This window comes from Cupressus sempervirens, chromosome 5, assembly GCF_028749045.1.
Source record: "Cupressus sempervirens isolate cs-2001-9-10 chromosome 5, ASM2874904v1, whole genome shotgun sequence".
In the NCBI taxonomy this organism is placed as follows: domain Eukaryota; kingdom Viridiplantae; phylum Streptophyta; class Pinopsida; order Cupressales; family Cupressaceae; genus Cupressus; species Cupressus sempervirens.
This window is the reverse complement of record NC_143122.1, coordinates 664,504,065-664,524,313: the sequence shown is the minus strand read 5'-3', so window position 1 is coordinate 664,524,313 and position 20,249 is coordinate 664,504,065.

The window sequence follows — 20,249 nt, the reverse complement described above, 5'->3', positions numbered from 1 at the left end:
ATCTTGGCTGATTTATTTTCAAACTCAATTTTGCACCCCAAATTATTCAATTTTGACACACCTAACAAGTTATAATTCAATCCTTCAACATAATAAGCATTGTCACATTAAATCTTGTCTATGAGTTTGATAGACCCTTTTCCTTTTATCAAACACGGTGCATCATTACCAAATCTTACACTATTTCTATCATAACAGGTTAACGTAATGAACTTACTTTTGTCTCTAGCCATGTGATCTAAGCATCCATTGTCAATGATCCATTTGTCATTCTTGTTCACACAAGTCTTAAGTGCAATTGCCTCATCCTCATCAGATTTGTCCTTCATTGCAATATATACCACTTCATCATCATTTTCATCAAATTCATGTTCATCAGTAATGTAGCATGACTTCTTGCCTTTATCTCTGTAGTCTCTTCCATCATCTTCTCTTATGTTTTTATGCTTATTCCCTTCTTTGAAGTTCTTCTTCTATGTACATCTTACTGTAATATGACCAACTTCATTACAATTTAAACAAATGATAGACAATTTACCTTCAAATTTACCTTTTCCTCTATGAAATCTTCTTGCCGAGAATGCTTCCAATTGTTCAATTTCTTCCTCATCTATACTATTGTTATTGGATGCATACTTTATCTTTCTTTTCTTCTTCTTCTTCTACTTTACCTCCTCAGAATCCTTTAGTAACAATTTTTCTTTAAAGGCTGATTCAATACTTTCTAGTCTATAGTTGTCAAAATCAAATAGCTCAAAAGTAGTGAGTCTTCCTACCAGACCTTCAAGGGTTAGATCATTCCCTCATATACATCTTAACTCTTGGATTGCAGATACTCTAATGGCATACATAGGCAACAATGTTCTCAAGAATTAGCATAGTATCACCATCTATTTTACTAGTAGCACCTTTTATTGCACTAATAACTTCTTTTATTCTAGAAACATATTGAGAAATATTCTCACTTTCTTCCATTCTCATGTCATCAAACTTACCTCTGAGGCTGTCTGACTTATCTCTTTGAACATTTTTGTCTCCTTCATAGATGGTGTCTAGGGAATCCCACATTTTCTTTTCATTCTTAAGGCCTTTGATATCATCAAATTCAACATAGCTTAGGGTAGAGGCAATCTCCAACATCACCTGATTATGTTCTTTCTTTTTCTTCAAACTTCAGCAGTTAGGGCTCTTGCTGGATCAACATGTTCTACTAAAATGCAAGATTGTGTATAATCTCCAAGTCCTACAAGGTGTAGCTTCAAAATTTTTTTCCATGCAGGAAAGTTATCTCTATTGAGCTTGGGTACCTCTCTTTTTGACATCTTGATCTTTGTGCTTCTAGTACTTTAAAACTAATCCTCTTAAGCAGATGGCTCTGACACCAGTTGTTGGAATTCTTTTAGAATAACTGAGAGAGAGGATGAATCAATTATTCAAGGTCCAGATGTACAAATAAAACTTTTCACAATTTAGTGAACTCATAAAACATTCTTGACCATGCATGCATTCATTGTATGTTAACCAAAACTAATATGTTACTGTCAAATCAACACGCAGAAATGTAAAGCATAAAACACAACACATCCATCAAGACATTTGACACAATGATTTAACATGGAAACTCAATTTTGAAAAAACTACTAGTAACATGCTACTCCTTTTTCACTCTTCTGAAGTGATACCCTGTTAAAGGCCAACCCTATTAAATATTAAAATACACACTGTTAAATGTGACCCGGTTAAGGGATTTCACTCACCCTGTCAAAAGTGAGCCTTGTTGGAGGACTTTAGGCCATTCACTTGGAATGCCACCCTATTAAAAGATTTTATCATGACTTTTAAGTCAACCTTACTCCAAAGGATTTAACCTAGGTTGATACAATTGTTAGAAAGTAACATTAGAGCTTTGATCTGATACAACTTACAACCTTACTTGCAGATTATAGATCACTATTCAGTCCTCAACTCTAGTTGGCTTCCAATCTTTGTAGCTTAGAAAACTTGTTCACCCTTCAAGCATTCATCCTCTTTAAGCCTTCTTGCTTAGTATGCCATTACAAACTTTTTCTCTTGGGTCACTTGATAAAGAAAACCCCTTTCCTTCTCCTAGTTTGATTTTTCAATCAAGACTCTCTAACTTCTTTTCTTCATGACTAGACATCCCTACATATAAGAAATTAGAACACTTTTCCAACTTATTATCCATTACCAAAATTAGGGTTTTTGATGGATTAGATAGGATACAATCTATCTACCCCATATCTTGTCTTTTCTAGAAACTTCTCCTAGAATCCATTTGAATTCACCTCCAAAATGGTTTACATAAGATTCTGTGGCACCGACTCCTCAATCTTATCTCCCTCCTAATTCACAAGTTCCAATAAAAAAAACTTGTTAGCTTTTATTTGGTGAATCTTTGATCTTTATCATAATGCAGTAGCTCGGCATTATCAATTTACTGATGCTTGGCTCATACTACGTTACTCGACATCTACTGTAAAAATCACTCTACATCAACTAAAAATTACTTGGCACCAACTAACTTTCTTGGCATCTACTAGCTTACTCAACATTCACTAGAATTTTCTTTCACTCGGCTCCAATTGAATTTTTGCTCGGCTTGCACTAACTTTACTCAACACCTTCTATCAACTTGGTCAAGCTTGGCAAATGAACTTTGTTTAACCTTATTCTTCTAAAATTTCTAAGTGTAGTCATTCATTTTGTAACCTCAAGTAGATCATCAATACATTATGTTATCACTATCTTAACTAATTCTTGCACTTCAATACATAAACATAACTCAACCTTTCCTCTAGGTACTTTTGTTACATCTTGTTGTTCAAATCCTCCTCATCAATCAACTAAGTGATAGTGCTTGAAACATATAAGCAATTGTCTTACCAGCATGTAGCAGATTTGATATCAGTGACAAAATAATGATTGAAACACATAGTCTTCTTCAACAATCTTTCTACTCAAATGATCTTTTCAATCATATATCAACATATTTCACTTGTATTGTTACTAATTTTTTTGTGCATTCACATGTTCTAGTTTTTTTAATCTTCTCTCCTAAATTTATTTAATGGATGTTTATATCATTTATGATATATATAATGAATTTTATTATTTTATTTGATATTGTTTCAACCCCACCAAATATAGTGGCAAAAGAAATCACAAAGTCAAACTCTAGTTTTCTGGAGAACAAAAAGTTTAGGTTTCCAAACTACTATGCTTGTCAGCAATAATGAACACTCTAACATTGACAAAGAACACTATGACTTGATTAGTTTATAACATTCTAAATAATATCACCCTAGATACAAATTTAGGTAATACTTTTGTGCTTTTTGTTTAAGGTGAATCTATTTGAAAATGATAATTCACAAATGCACAATATATAAAATCTTTCTGAGGTAACTGATCAATGCCATTAGGCTTTACAAAATGATTGAGTTCTAAAAAAATTCAAAATAACTAATGATAGACATTATGAAGACTATCATAAGAAATATGACATCAATATTATTGAATACATGCCATTTAGGTGAGTGACAAAATTGATAAACAAATAGTTCTTTGAATCTCTTAGTAGACATCTACATATTGTCTATGTTAATTGTATGTTGTGAGAAAATATGTTGTTAATCCAATGATATGAGACCATATTGTGAATAATGCATTGTTTATTACATTATCCATCTGTGAGGACCATATGGAAATTATGAATGCATTAAAAAGATCAACTGTTATAGTTAGATTTTGATGTAGGAAATATTATCCAAGTAGTATGTATTGTTATACTCCTTGTAAATTAGTAATTATAATGTTATAGAATTATTCTTATTCCTTTATGGTTGATAGAAAATATGGTAGTCTTTGAGTTTTATTACATTGTGATAGAATTCAAATGCATTTATAGTTTGTGGTTTCTCAAATGTTTGCAATGCATTGAAATTCCTCCAAATGCATGTGTCCCATTGTAGTTTCACAATATGTACCCATGACATTCTTGACCATAATACATTCTACTACTAAATATATGCAAATAGTAATAATGCACAACCTCCTCTTGCATCATCTTAGTCATTATTGTACATTTCTTAAATATTTGTGTCATTTATGTATAAAAACATACACATTAATTAGATACATATTACTTTCCCATAAAGAAAATTTCCAAAAAAAAGGAATAATAATGAGGTTAAGCTATGTCTGAGAATTCAAAGATGCTTAGCAAAATCTAAGAAATGTTTCTCATTGTCAACAAGTTTTCTCTCTCTACATTGCATAACTATGAATATTCTAAATGCATTTGCTATAAAAAACCAACCAACATATCATTTCTCTAAAACTCTGCAATCTAGTGTCCTTCAAAAAGTCCTACAACTTTCAAGTGAATGCCAAAGAAAAATATTGGAAAGTTATTTTTATGACAACCATGTTGCAATGTTTTGATACAATGGATGGGGAAACATTCAACCAATACCATAGACCAAATGAAATTCATGTTTTATCTCCATTCATGACAAATGGATAATTGATTTACCTAAAATATCTAGTGTGGGTATATAGGGAAGCTCATATAATAATTCATTGTCAAGATATTATAGTCTGTTCCCCCATGGAAATCACACTACAGAAGAATTGATTACGATTTCCAATCCAGCATGCAAAATATTAATTTATCAACTATCACCATTAAGGGCTACTATTGAAGGTGACACACTTGTATACATAATAAACTTTCTCATATCATATCCAACTCTTTCACTTGAATGGATTATAAGACATGAAAATATAGAGCTTGTAGGACAATAGTATGATGATGATACAAGAGCCATAACAATTAAAACCACAAAGCACCATTACCCATACCATTATTTGTTTGAATTTACAAATAGTGACATGCCACTTGACATTCATCTTGTAGAGGATATTGGAAGATGGCGCATCCTAAATGGATGAATTAATCGTTACAACATGACAATTGCCACAAGTAAATACTTATGATGTATAAGATTAGCCTCCATTTTTTGTGAGTTGAAAAAATCTATGACAATATGTACCTGCTTATTTGCATCTCAATAATGTGTGCATATTGGAGTTTAGCTGACTATGTCTTTTTTTTAATTTTAAAGAGGGGTAAACGCTTTGACCTAGAGCTATGAACTAGTGAAGCCACAAACGGGGGACCTCATCCCCATTGGATTTGAACCTTGATGGCAAGGATACCAACTCAACAACTTAACCATCACAACATGCCACTATTTGCAGCTGACTATGTCTTTTACTACTATGAACTAGTAGCAATTTGAGTTTAGCTGACTATGTCTTTTACTACATGGAAGGCTAACAATCTCATCAATTTGAAAGGCTGTGGTCTAATTTCAATACATAAATTTCTTCATTAGAAATCTCACAGTTTATAAATAATGCAATGTCTGTTCCATTGCCCACCTGTGAGGACCATTTGGAAATAATAAATGCATTGAAAAGGTCAACTATTATAGTTAAACTTGTGATGGATTTGATTGTAATTTTTTAATTTAAGATAGTTGCAATAGTGTCTTGTATTAATTAAAGCAGAAGCATGCAAAGTTCCCTTGTAGATAGAGTCATAATATTGTCAATGCCTACTCTTGCATATTACTATACATGAATTCTCATTTATTTCTTTCAACTTATGTGAATTAATAATTTTATTTATACAACTTTTTCAAATTCCTCCTTTATTGAACCACACGGATAATTAAAAGAGCAAGATATAAGACTGAATATATAAAATAAATTTGTTCTTCCATTTTACATTGAGCCATAATCAACTTTTCAGTGGCAAGTTGAAGTGAATATATTCATGTGGTAGGGTTGAGACATTTGAGGGACACATCTATTCTCTTTAAATTTTAGTTCCACATCAAGAGCCAATCAAGTTAATTGCAAGTCATTGTGGTAAATTCTTAGAAGACAATGGAATTTCTTGAAATAGTATTAAGAGTTGAATTATACTCTCTCTTGGTTCTATTTTTCTCTGTGAATGAAACACCTACTTTCATTTCATTGTTGGCTTTGAACATAATACTCTTCTATGTAATCCTCTATGTATTTGAGAAATAAATGTAATGTCCATAGCCAAGAACAAATTCATAGACAATAAAGTAAACATTTTAACATTCAAATGTAGTAAATGTTGACGATGTTATGATGACTATGTCACCAAATCTAATAAATAAGTGCAAGTTGTAGTTAAAGTACTTTAAAATTATAAATAATAATGGTATATACATTGTTATTATTTTTTTATAAGCTCTCTTAATTTTTCAAGCATAATTGTATACACATTCATGTTTTCTATTTGATATTGATAAAAAATTGCCTTTGCAATAACCAACCAACCTTCTAGTTTTTATAACATAGGGTGATAACAATGTTTGAAAATAATGACTTTTCCCTATTTCATCTATTCAAATAATCTTGTTTATGTAAATTGTTTATTCTCTTCATAGAAGTAGTAACAACCATGAATACTTTGACACCAATAACAATTGTTGATTTAGAGAATGAAGAGACATCACCTTTTCAAAAAATCAAGTAGACCTATTGTGAAAGAAAAAAATGTTCCAGGCATAAAAAGTACAAGGGTGTGAGGAGAAGACCTTGGGGTTGCTATGCTGTAGAGATAGCAGACTCAACGACTAAATGTCAAAAATATCTTAGAACATTTTGAACTCATGAGCAAGCTGCAAATGCATACCTAAAAGCACCTCTCTCCATGAAAGGTGTAACAAAGTGTATAGATTGCCATATACATTTGCTGGCAGAAAATAGTAAAGAAATTCCCAACAGTGACATGTTGACAATGAAGCATATTTCAACAAACATGGAAAGCCCTATTTATGGTGAGCTAAATGATATCCCTCAAGGAAACTTTTTCCACTCACCATGCCTTGATGATATCACATTCGATAGTGTACTAGTACCTCATGCACAATGTCTACTGACATATACAAATATGGATCACTGTCTATCTTGTCATAGTCAACATTTATAGTGTCCAAAAAAATTATTTTATTTGTATGAACCCAACTATTGGTCACAATATATTTATCCTCAACAAGAACCATTAAACACCATAGATACCCAAAATCTACAACAAACATAACAACAAGAACCCATATCTGAGCCATATAGTACTTCAACCATTCATAAAGTTTTCACTAGAAAGCCAACATTAACATACAATTCCAATGTTGGAGATTCAAATTTGCTCCAAATAGCTAATTCTCAAATCTAAAGATTCAAAATATAAACAAGTACAAGGAAGCATTAGTATGTCCTCTAACCTTTTGCTACTTTTTATATTTGTAAAAAAATTGACCAGCATTTCTAGATGTAAACAAATAGTTAGTAGCTGGCTTAGTACATATCCTCATTTCTGTCTGGTACTTTGTTTAATTATATTGTTCCACACTATAATGTAGGAAATGATACTATGACAAGGCCTACAAGACAAGCAATACTCCCATGGATTTTAACTAGCCTTCTCATCTAGTCAAATCCATATAATTATGGTGTGAGTGTAACGAACATTGAACATAGTATGCACCATAGAAGTGGTTCTACCTATGCAACATACAAAAAATGAATAAGCTCAACATGTGGTGAATTGCACACTTTAGACAATCTTCACAAGAAACACCTTGTTCTATATGCGAAAATTATTTTGGAAAGGTATCAAAAATTGAGAGCATTGTAACTAATATTGAAAGTTGTTTGTTTAATGGTCTCAATGGAAATATCCACCCACTATGAAATACCTCTAAACATTGGTATCATAGGTCTTGTTATTTAACAAATTAAATACATATGATGTGACACTTCTTTACATATGTAATAATAAATTTGCAACTTCAAGTTGACAACAAAATAAAATTCTCATCGTTACATGTGGCTTTCTTTTTCAGTGACAATACAATGGATTTACTTGAAATCTATAATGTTGTTCGAGATCTACATTCTCTCCGTGCTTTATTATACTATGAATGAGACATCTTATTTCATATTTCTTTTTCCTTCCAATGTAATTCTATTTTTTAATAATTTTGTACATTATTGAGTTAGCCACAATGTCCAACACAAAATGAAGTAAGCTAGGTTAGTCATGGCTCTATTTATTTGAACAATTCATCTTTTAACACATTACATTGAGAACCTATATTATTTTGATAGTATTGGTAATATTATTTATTAAATTAAAAATTAATAAATTAAATTTTAATTTAATAATTTCTAATGTATCCTTAAATTATTGAGTTGCTTTACAGATTTTTTATGAAGAATAAGTCATATGTTCCATGAAACAACGTAACTGTCCAATGTCCAAAATTTTAATTTTACACTGAAAAGTATGGTCATTAACAAAATGGATGATCAATTGGTTTACTGAAAATATAAAGATGTCATAAAGCATCCATGTGGTTGTTATGTTGCAATGGGCATTTTTGCAACTACTAAAGAGGCTACTATTTATATTAAAAGGTTGCATTCCTAATGGCACCAAGGGTAGAAGCAAGGAGTTGGGTCTCAATTCCGCAGAAGTCCATGGATTGAGATCGCGTTCCTTTAGAAACAGGTACTTAGTTTTTAAAAATGGGTACCCATTTTAGGCTTGGGCACCTAATCCTAAATTTAAAAAATGGGCACCTATTTTTTTAAAATCGGGTACCCATTTTTGGAAACATAAAAAAATTGTATTTTTTAGAAATGGGTACCCATTTTTGAAAAGTAAAAAATGGGTGCTCGTTTCTAAAAATTTAAAATTTTGTTTTTCAGGCAAATTTTGTATGTCGATTTGACATTTTCAAAATGGGTACCCATTTTTTGAATTTCAAATAATGGGTACCCATTTTTTGAATTTCAAATAATGGGTACCCATTTTTTGAATTTCAAATAATGGGTGCCCATTTCTTACAATATTGGGTGGGATTTTTTTTCTCCCACCACATATTTTGGTTCGGGATAGGCTTGGTGAGAGCAAGCCTATGCCTTGACCTCTCAAGATTTGGCTAAGGCATTAAACTGACAAATTCACGCCTTGCCATAATTTTTAGAGGGTCTTCCTGATCAAATTTTTTTATGAAACAAAAACCCATTAGACCTCTCACTGTCCTAATTTCAAAAATATAAATTTTATAGTGTTATGATTTTATTTACTATTTTTGCATTATTTTTTAATGAAAGGTGGTACCTAAATGTAAAACAATGAAGTCCACTAAAACTTTAATAACTTTTTTTTTTTTTTCTAAAATTAATTTATATGTCATCAATCTATATACAATTCTTTTGAGGTTAATTTTTTTTTTTTTAAAGTGAAATTTTGATCAAATTATGGTGTCCATACATGAGAGGTTATAAAATTTACCTTTATAGCCAACTAATAATTACTACTAAAAAAATTATTCAATAAAAAATTAAGGAAAAATATTGTCATCAACCTTAGGTGTATTAGGTAACTCCCTTTAGAAGGATTTACGAAAATTTATTTATTTGTGTCAAATTATGGTGTCCATACACGAGTGTGGTATGTTCCTGAAACAAGCATTTTGAAAAAGTGGTTTCTAAAGATCCATATCAAAAACAAAATCTATCATATGGGTACAAAAATAGATTACATATTCAAAAACTAGATTCCGAATACTAAAATTTTTATTTCTATTTTTTTTTTTACATTCAATCTCTAAATGCCTCAAATTTTGACATCAAGTAACAAAAAAATTTAAAAATAGGAAAAACACTTCCACTTTTTGCCCAAAAGTGAGACCCAACTTCTTGCACTTACCCCCAAAGAAAGATAGTTGTCTTTCTAGAGATCGTACTTTCAAAAAATAAAATTCATTACATGGAAATGAGAAAACTATTCAAACAATACACTCTAAAAAGCACCAGACCTCAAAATTTACTACGAGTCCTAACTATTTTGAACAACTAGAAAAGGGAAACCTATACGTATTGAATTCCACCTTGAAAGAAACTATTATTTCTCGCATTCTTTCTAAAGATCCAAAAAAATGTCACACCAATGTCTCCTTCCACTGTATTAGATATGCAGCATAGACAATCTATCTTTGGTCCTCTGCATATTGTCAGTGACAAAAATGAAGATGAAAACATCTTTGGAAATGTTCCCAAATCTTCTTTACTGGTTCATGCCTTTGGAGACCATGGCCTCTTAGATAATGTTGTAGAAAGATACTTACCAAAGCAAGACCAAATTAATTATAAAGAGGATAAGTTGGAAAAAGAAAATTTTGTTGCACCTTCTTAAATTGGTGAAAGTAAAGAAAAAGGTTATCAAAGGCTCAATTTTTCAAAAAATAATGAAATTTGGCCTAATATCGAGAATGTCAAAGATGCATTATACAGATCCAAAGAACTATATATTGGCAACAATATGTCTCATATCAACTTTGACATTATGTGGTGTTCATTTGTCCATAACATTCTACAAATTTATAGAAACAAAATATGTCCAAAACTACTAATCTATTATCTTTCAAATTGCCCATAGGAAGGACTAAAAGTATTGAAGGACTCCAAAATGCCATGACACTTTCTGTTTTGCGATTGGTGGTAGTTGAAATACCTATTGTATTTTTTTTTAAAAAACTATCTATACTTTTGTATATATTAGGGACGATGTTGGGTTTTCTTTTCTGATTCTTTCCTAGTTGACCTCATTGAATCATAATTAATAAAATAATAAATTAATATAGTGGCTTGCCACTTTTGCCTGAAAAAAAAAAAAAGTATTGAAGGACTCCTAGATTCATGTACCTCTCCCAAAGTCTCAGAAATCCCAAATAAAATTGGTCCTGCAATTAATTCTACATGGTGGAAGGAATATTTTATTCAAAAATCTCAGCAACAAAGTGAATGTCTGTGTACAAGATCTTTGACACATGAAGTGGACATGTCTGTTCGAGGGGAAAGATTGCACATAAAAGAATTAGCAAATTGTACAAAATGTGATCTACTTGTTAACCAAGTTCTTAAGATGGAAAATAAACTTTTTGACCTGTAGGAAAGAATCAATAGCATTGAAAAAGAAGCATATATACTCATGACCATGATTAGGTCATGAAACATAATGTTATTCTAACCATGTCCTAATCTTTATAGACACTATTTAGTAATCCTTGGTATGTGCAACCATTACATAATATTTATAGACCCCATGTTGTAAGGATTTGTATGTACAACCATTATTGTCATTGTATGTTATATTATTTCTATGAAGTGAAAGTATTCAACCATTTTTCTTGTATTCATATTTGAGGACTTCAAAGTCTCCTAACATTGTAACGTACATTTATACAACATTTTGAAAAACCAGCTTACACCAATGTCATAGTCTATATGGTATTGAAAAAATAAATTCAATGTGCAAGGTTGGAAGAAAAGTGCACATGTATTCAATTCTCATTGATGCATTTGCATTAGAAACTTTGAGACATGTGTTTCTCATTCACTCTACCAATATTAAGATCTCAATCCTCAGTGTACTTGGTGATAACTTCTCAAACAAACTATGTAAATTTTGGATTGAGCATTAAAAAACCTAAAAAAGAATGTAAAGAATGCTTAGTTTTAATTGAAAATTTAACTAATAAAAATAATTAGGTGTTTATAATATGCTGTGTTGGGTTGTTTGGTTCAATAACCTAGGCTTGTCGTACGTTGCATGTTTGTGTGTAATAGAATAGAATAGCATATTATAAACACCTAATTATTTTTATTAGTTAATTATTTTGAAAAAATGATTTTAACTTAAACTATTCTATTTAAATTATGTGTTAAAAAGATATTATAATGTTAAAAATTACAACATAAAACATAACTAAATGAATTTTTAGTTTTAAAATAGTTTTATATTTAAAATAATAATAATAATAATAAATTAATTTTTTTAAATATATATATATAAATTTTTAGTTTTAAAATAGTTTTATATTTAAAATAATAATAATAATAATAATAATAAATTAATTTTTTTTAATATATATATAAATTAAAATAATTGTACTATTAAATAAATGTATATAATATATTTTAAAAATGATTAACTTATATATTTTTACTTATTATTATAAAATTAAAACAAAAAAAACAAAAAAGATTGTTCAAATGTTGTTTAAAAAAAATCATTTATTAAAAAGAATGAAGTGTAATCATAATAATAATACTTTTGCTTCAACACTTAGAAAAAAAAGTTTTAACTTTTTCATTCGACTGCACAATCTTGTGAATTGCATGCAATACAATAATCTCTGCCATAATACATAACAAATAGACACTCTTGTGAATTGCACGCAATACAAAAATCTCTTGCAGAATGTGAAATGAACAATGGCTATGAATAATTTTAAATATGTACGATTTGTATGGTATGGGCTTGGGTGGCATGGCATCCAGCCATGATGAAATAATTGGCTGAGTAGCCGTTACCATTGTGGTCAACCATCATAGAAATGTGCGCTAGATGTTGGACAAGGTTGTAGGGGTAATAGGAGTTAATGCGTACACGGTTCATGAGTAGAGTCATGTGGCATTTAGGAAGGCACAATGGTAATGGGGAAAGGGGTTGAGGCACCAAATGAGTAGTTTAGGAAATTTGCAATTTAATGGTGCATGGTGTGATGGGCACATGGGTTTAGATGTAGAAAGTATATGGGTAGCTTAGAAAACTAAATTAATAATTTTAATTAAATTTTTAGGAGTTAGTGATAAGGAAAGAGAGTGTAGGTAGTATTGTCTTTGGGTTTTTGGGAAGTGTATTTAGGAGGGATGTTGGTATTAGGAAAGGTATGTTGGGCACGTGAGCCAAGGAGAGAGAATTAGGCGCTTGGGAAAATGGAGTATGGGTTGGTGATAAGTGTTGGGTTGTAATGATTAGGATAGTGGAGTATTTTATTTATTAAGGTTTTGTGTTAGGAATACACGTAAGAAAGGGATTAGTATTGCGTAAAGGAAAAATGGATTAATATAAAGTGTGGTTAGAAAGGTTTAGGGATGTGATTAGGAGTAGGTTATGTGCTTAGTTTTATTCATTGTTAGTGGAAAGTATAGATAGTACTTTAAGAGTTTTTTTAGTTTATTAACTAGTGGTTAGTAAATATTTAGTTGGTTAAGAATTTAGAATAAGTTATGTATCTATATATATTATATGATATAATTGAATTACTTCATGATTTTTAATGTACTTAATCTATTATTGAAATTTATTAGATTACAATTAATACATATCATGATCTAAAATCAATTCATCCAAAAATATAAAACTAATGTAACGATGATATAATATGTATTGTATGATATATCTACTTAGATGATAATAAGGGTTTATACATATCTATCTTATCATTCATTACAAGATTTGTTGTTTCCTTATTCAGAACTTAATGTCTTTAAATGTGGTAAATCCTATGGGGGTACCAAGCCATATAGGATTCAATTTTGTTCCCCTCATTACTTGAATACCCATCTAGTATTGTCATTGTGTTTTAGGACCACTTTAATTCATCAATTTGAAAGCAAGATCACCTTTCCAATAAGTCATCTATTAATTCACCTATACGACTTGAATCACATCAATTAGGAACTTACATGGACTCTTACAATTATCTCAATTTATTTTGAAATTACACATACAACCTAACATACCTTAAAGAATGATCACCATGGCTAATTTAAAAGGATTAAAGTTATGCCAACATAACTTAGACCTAATAATGGTGTTCATGACAGGGTAGGAGTACCCTTATAGTAATGTTATTATTGGAATAGGATTTGGTCAAGATGTTACTGCTAAGCATGCTAGTGCTAGCAATGTTGCATCAATTAAGGCCCTCATTAGGTTGAGCCCTTGAAGTAATGTTAATCTTTATATTCGAACCATTAAGTTATCACCTTCAATTTGGATAATGATATTAAGTGTGATGAGTGAGACCAATATGATAACCTAGTTTGAACATGAGTAATGTATCTTATTGGTCTACTAATCCGTAAACCCTGACTGTAACTTGTCTTGTGTGAAAGAAACCTAATTACCTTTCAAAAAAAACACAAAAAAAGTTATTTTTTTGCACTGTAAATTTTGGGCATGAAAACAATGTAGAAGACATTACCACTTATTTGCAAACTATCAATGAAGCCATCAAATAAAATAGAACAAAATGGATTGTGAGGTGATATTTTTTGCATGCACTGGATATGAAAGGGCTCAATATTCATATATACGTTTGGTTTACATCTTATGGAAAATGATATTTAGATTTCAACAATGAACATGATTCTACTCCATTCAATATCCTATTTCATGATGCAAATCCTTTTGTTTGGGCACTTTGAACCATTTCTAACCAATGTAATCTTAAAACAAGAACAACATAATATTAAGTTTCACAAATTTAAAAAAATGATAACAAACAATGGCAAGGCACAATAAAAGAAGGAAAAATTAATAAAACAACATCAAGGAGCTATAATTTGTCTACCAATGGTAAGCAAAATCTTGCTAACAATAAAGACAATATAACCTTGCGTGCAATGAAAAGACAAATTAGGAATAAAGCTTCCAACATTAATCAACAAATGATTACAAATGAAAATATTAAGCGTTACATAACCAACAAGCAAAATAATATAGAAGTACAAACACAAACCACAACAATAATAAATAGTAAAGGAAGTCAACTAAGACAACTATGACCAATTGAGAATTTTTTTTTCCATAGTAGAAGACATGCAAAAATATCCTTGCACAATTTGTCAACTTCTCAATTTCAAGAAAGATATAAAACAATTCAAAGAGATGCATAGAGTTGCATACTAAAATTTGACAAAATCTTATTTGTCATTACCTACTGACTACATATGTAAAATATGCAATGATTCTCTTAAAAAAAGAATTACCTAAATATGTAGTTCCTCACAAGATACACACAAATAAGCTATTAATGACTATACAAAAAATGACACAACTAGAGGAACATTTAGTTTCACTAAGAATTCTATTTGCACAAATTTGGAAATTAGGATACAAAAAGTCTCAACTTGGTCTAACTAGTTCCATCATAAATGTCCTTGTAAACATATACAATATTCAAAATGTGCTACCACTATCACTATCAAACACTACAACAATTCTAGTGGCTCTTAAAAGAAGACTGCAATATAAAAATACATTTCAAAAAGGTATCGTATGACCATATTTAATAATGCAAGCTTTATTCAAATTGAGCAAGACAACCCTTTACCAAATGCAAAATGTAAAGATAAATGTAAAGTGGATACAAACATTAGACATCAACAATGATGACAAAGGCTACAAAAATAAAAATTGTTCTGAAAGTGAAAGTGAAAGTGAAAGCGAAAGCAATGTTGAATATGAAAATCCAAATGATTCTCTAATACATGGATACATAGACTCTATGTTGAAAAAATCATTCAAATTGCTCCTGCTAAGAATTTTTATCCTATTGGTATTTTAAAGGACAAGTGTGTAGAAGAAATGAATTTTCCAACCCTTTCCTTCGATGAGCCATGCAATATTGACATAATGAAAAAGTTTAGGTATCAAAAAGTAGCAGAGTGGGAACTACTTCATTATGATAAAAAAATTTCACTTCATACAACAAATCTATTCTTCAAGACCATAAAAATACTTATACATAAGGTGTTATCGACAGTGTGGATACGAATTAGAAAAGGACAATTAAAAGGGTGCAAGTTACTTGCAAAAGATGTAAAGCAAAAGCCAAACTTGGAAAAAATATTAAAATAGGACATTGGATATCTAGATTTCAAAAGAATATGAATATCTCGCAACTATATTAATCAATTGAAAAAATAATATTTTCTATGATTCGACAACTCAGACCACGCACATTTTTCGTCACTTTTACATGTGCAGAAGAGAATTGGGAACCTCTAATGTCGACTCTCCAATATTTGCATAAATTATGTTAAGAAAAAATGAAGACAAAAGATACATTTTAATGTAATGACACTATAAAAATAATACTTGTCAAGAAAGACCCCATATCATGTGAAAGATACTATTGACATAGGATCAATGCTTTGAGAAAACTACTATTTGTTCATTATTTGGAAAAGTTGTAGATTTTTTTTTAGTGAATAAATTTTAAAATATGGGTAATGAACATGACCACACGTTAATTTGGGTTGAAAATGCACCAATTTATGATAAGCAAATGAACGACAAAATAGTGCACTTTGTCAACATGCACATAACATGCAATACTAATAACTTACAATCACAGTATGCTAATTTGCACAAACATCACCATACCAGATGATGAAAAAGAAATTTGTATAGAAAATTTAGATATAATTTCATGATCCCTCCTTTTCCATACAATGATTTTGGGCCCATTGTTTGATAAAAAAATCCACCAGTAACAAAATCGCTAGTGAAATTTTTCAATCTTTGGAAAAATTGGGATTTCAATAGTTCCTTTACATTTCAAATGCTCCTGGATGAATTGCAAATAATAGAGAGTGAGTACATAATTTTACTATGATAAAAAATAGACAAGCCAACCATATTCCTTCAAAGAAATCCTTCACAAATACGAAACAACAGTTTCTACAAACAAATGCCAAAACTATGGAGAGCTAACATAGATGCCCAATTTGTGTTAAATGCATATGTAGTTGCTATGTATTGTAGTTCATACATGATAAAGGTTGACAAGCCTATGAAACATGCATTCAAGAGAATAAGAGATGATCACCAAAGTGAAAATATAGAAACAGTCAAAATGATAACAAAATTAAGAAATGCTTTACTAAATTTGCAACAAATGTCAACACAACAAGCTGCACATTTAGTTCTATCACTTCCCCTCAATAAGAGTTCACAAAAATGTATTTTCATTGATACAAGATTAGACAATGATCAAATATTTGTAATCAAATCTGCCTCAGAATTAAACCAAGAAGTAGATGACTTAGAAAATGTAATAGCAAAACCATTAATAGACTACTACAAAAACTTACATAAAAGTATACATGACATTTGCCTAGTTGAATACGTCTCAAAATATAACAATAGAGGAAATAAGAAAAAGGTAAAATAGAAAGAAAGTATTATATGGTTTATTAGCTATAATAGACACAATGATTTAGAAAATTATTGCAGAGAACAACTACTTCTTCTTGTACCATTTTTAGGAAATGAATCACAATTGAAACAAAATTTCAAAACTTGGGAAAGTGCATTTAATTTTCATGAGGATATAATAAAAATAAAATAATTCAAAATTCTATTACACATTAAATCAAGCATGGGGTGACATTGATAAAGAGGCTACAAAAATCAATAGCCGAATGTTACAAAACAATCAAGATAATAAAACAAATCAAGCAATTGTGATAGATGATGTGTATGACATTCACGATGATATTCAAATTAAAACATATAACAAAATTAAAAATAAAACATATGTAGGTTTTGAAATAGGAAAGAACCCTAAAATAATTGATAATGATGAATACTTTAAGATTAGACAAATGCTAAACATAGAGCAACAAGAAATAGTGAAAGACATTGTGTGCAAAAAGGTCAAAAACAAAACACCACTTCACTTATTCCTAACTAGTGGAGCATGCATTGGTAAGACCTTTACGACAAAGATGATCTATCAAGCACTCTTGCGTATATATAATAACACTATACACAACAACCCTAATAAACCAAAAGGAATAGTTGTAGCTTATATAAGAAAAGAAACATACAACACCAGTGGGATGAAAATACATTCAACATTTCATATTCCTTTCAATAAATTAGAATTTCTTCCACTGAACAATGACACACTAGACAAAATGTCAAAACATTACAGACAAGTTAGAGTTATACTAATTGATGAAATATCTTTAGCATGTTCAACTTTCCTATGTTACATAGACAAATGACTAAGAGAAATAATGCACACACCAACATCTTATTTTGGCAAATTGGACACAATTTTTTGTGCTGACCTATATCAAGCCCAACTAGTTCGTGAATCTTCAGTATTTGAAAATATGACTACAAAAAAAAACTTGATGCCTTACAACTTTTGGAATGATAACATCAAATGTTACACACTACATACCACAATATGTCAAAAAGTTCAAAATTTTATACATATACTAAGTAGAATTTAGAGGGCAAAACAAACAATGGATGATATAACTTATCTTAACCAAAAATGCCTGTGACCAATACCAAATGACCCCAGACTTCCTTTCCTTTTCTATAGGAAAAATGATGTATATGTACCAACCAAAAAATGCTAGCAAATATGTCTGGAGAAGTTATTGTTCTAAGGGCCATAGACGAATATGAGGATAACATAAATGGCATAAGACTCTACAACCATACAAAAACTCTCCCAATTCAAATACAACTAAAATGAAACATGTTGATATAATTATACTCAAGAAGCTACAATACAAGTGACGGGTTAGTCAATGGTTCCAACAAAATATTTAAAGATTACATAAACCACAACAATTTAGAAATTGTTTGGATCAACTTTAATGATTCTAATGTTGGTAATCTTCAAAGATTAGAATATGCACAATAATACAACCAATGCATTGAGAAATCATAGATCCCTATTGTATGAATTGCAAGACCAATCCAAAAAATCTCATTGAGCAAAAATATTTACTATTAGAAAATAATTTCCAATACAATTAGCATGTGCACGCACAATTCATAGATCTCAAGGACTAACAATGGAAAGATTAACTTTTGATCCAACAAGTATAAACAACATGGAATAGCATATATGACATTATCACGTGCAAAAATAATAGAAAATCTATATCTCATAAAATCTCTCACTTCCAAATATTTTACATAAAACCAAAAATTAACATGGAAATGGAATGTGTGCAGACAACTATGTGTTGGAAACTTGACAACGAGTCTTCATGCACAAATAATACTGAATATTTACTATTGTGCACATTAAACACGTGAAGTCTACATGCTCATGAGAATGATTTATTCAGTGACATTGAAATTATGTCATTAGATATTATTTGTTTGCATGAAATTTGCATGAATTCAATTACACAAAATACCATTTTTAAAGGCTTCACTATTTACTTCAACCATGGAATCCATGGCATTATGACACTAGTAAGAAACAACATCAATGTAACAACATCATCAAGTCACACATCAGAACATGTAGAGGGAATAACTTTGACCATAACAAAATCTAGCAATATATTGAATATTTGCAATATCTATTCAAAGCCAAATGCCTTCACAAACATAAAAAATGTGTTAGACACTCTAACTTGCAAAATGCATCCATTTGCACTCACTTATATTGTAGGAGATTTCAACATTGACATGTTAGCTACTATGAAAATTTTGAAAGAAATAAACACTCATATGCAACACATTCAATTCAATTTTTTTCTCGAACATAAACATAGCATGAATAAGCCACTCATTGATCACATCTGGTCAAATGCAACATCAAATGTATGCTTTATCCATAAAACATAGGCGTATTGGTTAGATCATTTCTCTACATTTCTTAAAAAATACATTTACTTGAAATAATTACTCTATAAAAAATGTCATTTGTTTTTAGAATATCATAAAAATTTAAATATTAGATCGACATTTGTCAATGCCAACAAAAATTCTACTCTAACAAACAAAATATGCAATATTACAATGTTTGCAAGAGAAAGGTCCATCCATTATTTGACAACAAACAATTTGAAAAGACATGTTTGGTAAAGTAATAGTTTTACCAGTGGATATCAAAATTCACTATCTATAAACAAAATTTGAATGCTTAGAAGTCTTACAAAGCAACATGCCAATTCAATGTGATCAAAATTTACTCAAAGGAATCAATGAATGCAAATAACAGAGCAAGAAAAAACACACAAATGAGGCAAGAGAAATTAACAAAAAGGTAATTCCTTACTAGCTTTAATGAATTCTTACACTTTTTGTATTTACATGTAAAATGAACTAATACACATGCCATTCCAAGAAAAAAGTCATAACTATTAGCTACATTTTAATTGAAGAATTGAATAGAAGAAGAGGAAACACATTTGAAGGAAATGTGTTAGTTGCCTACAAAACAAACCTTGACAAGGTCAACAAAACACATGAAGTGCTATGGGCAAATCTAACA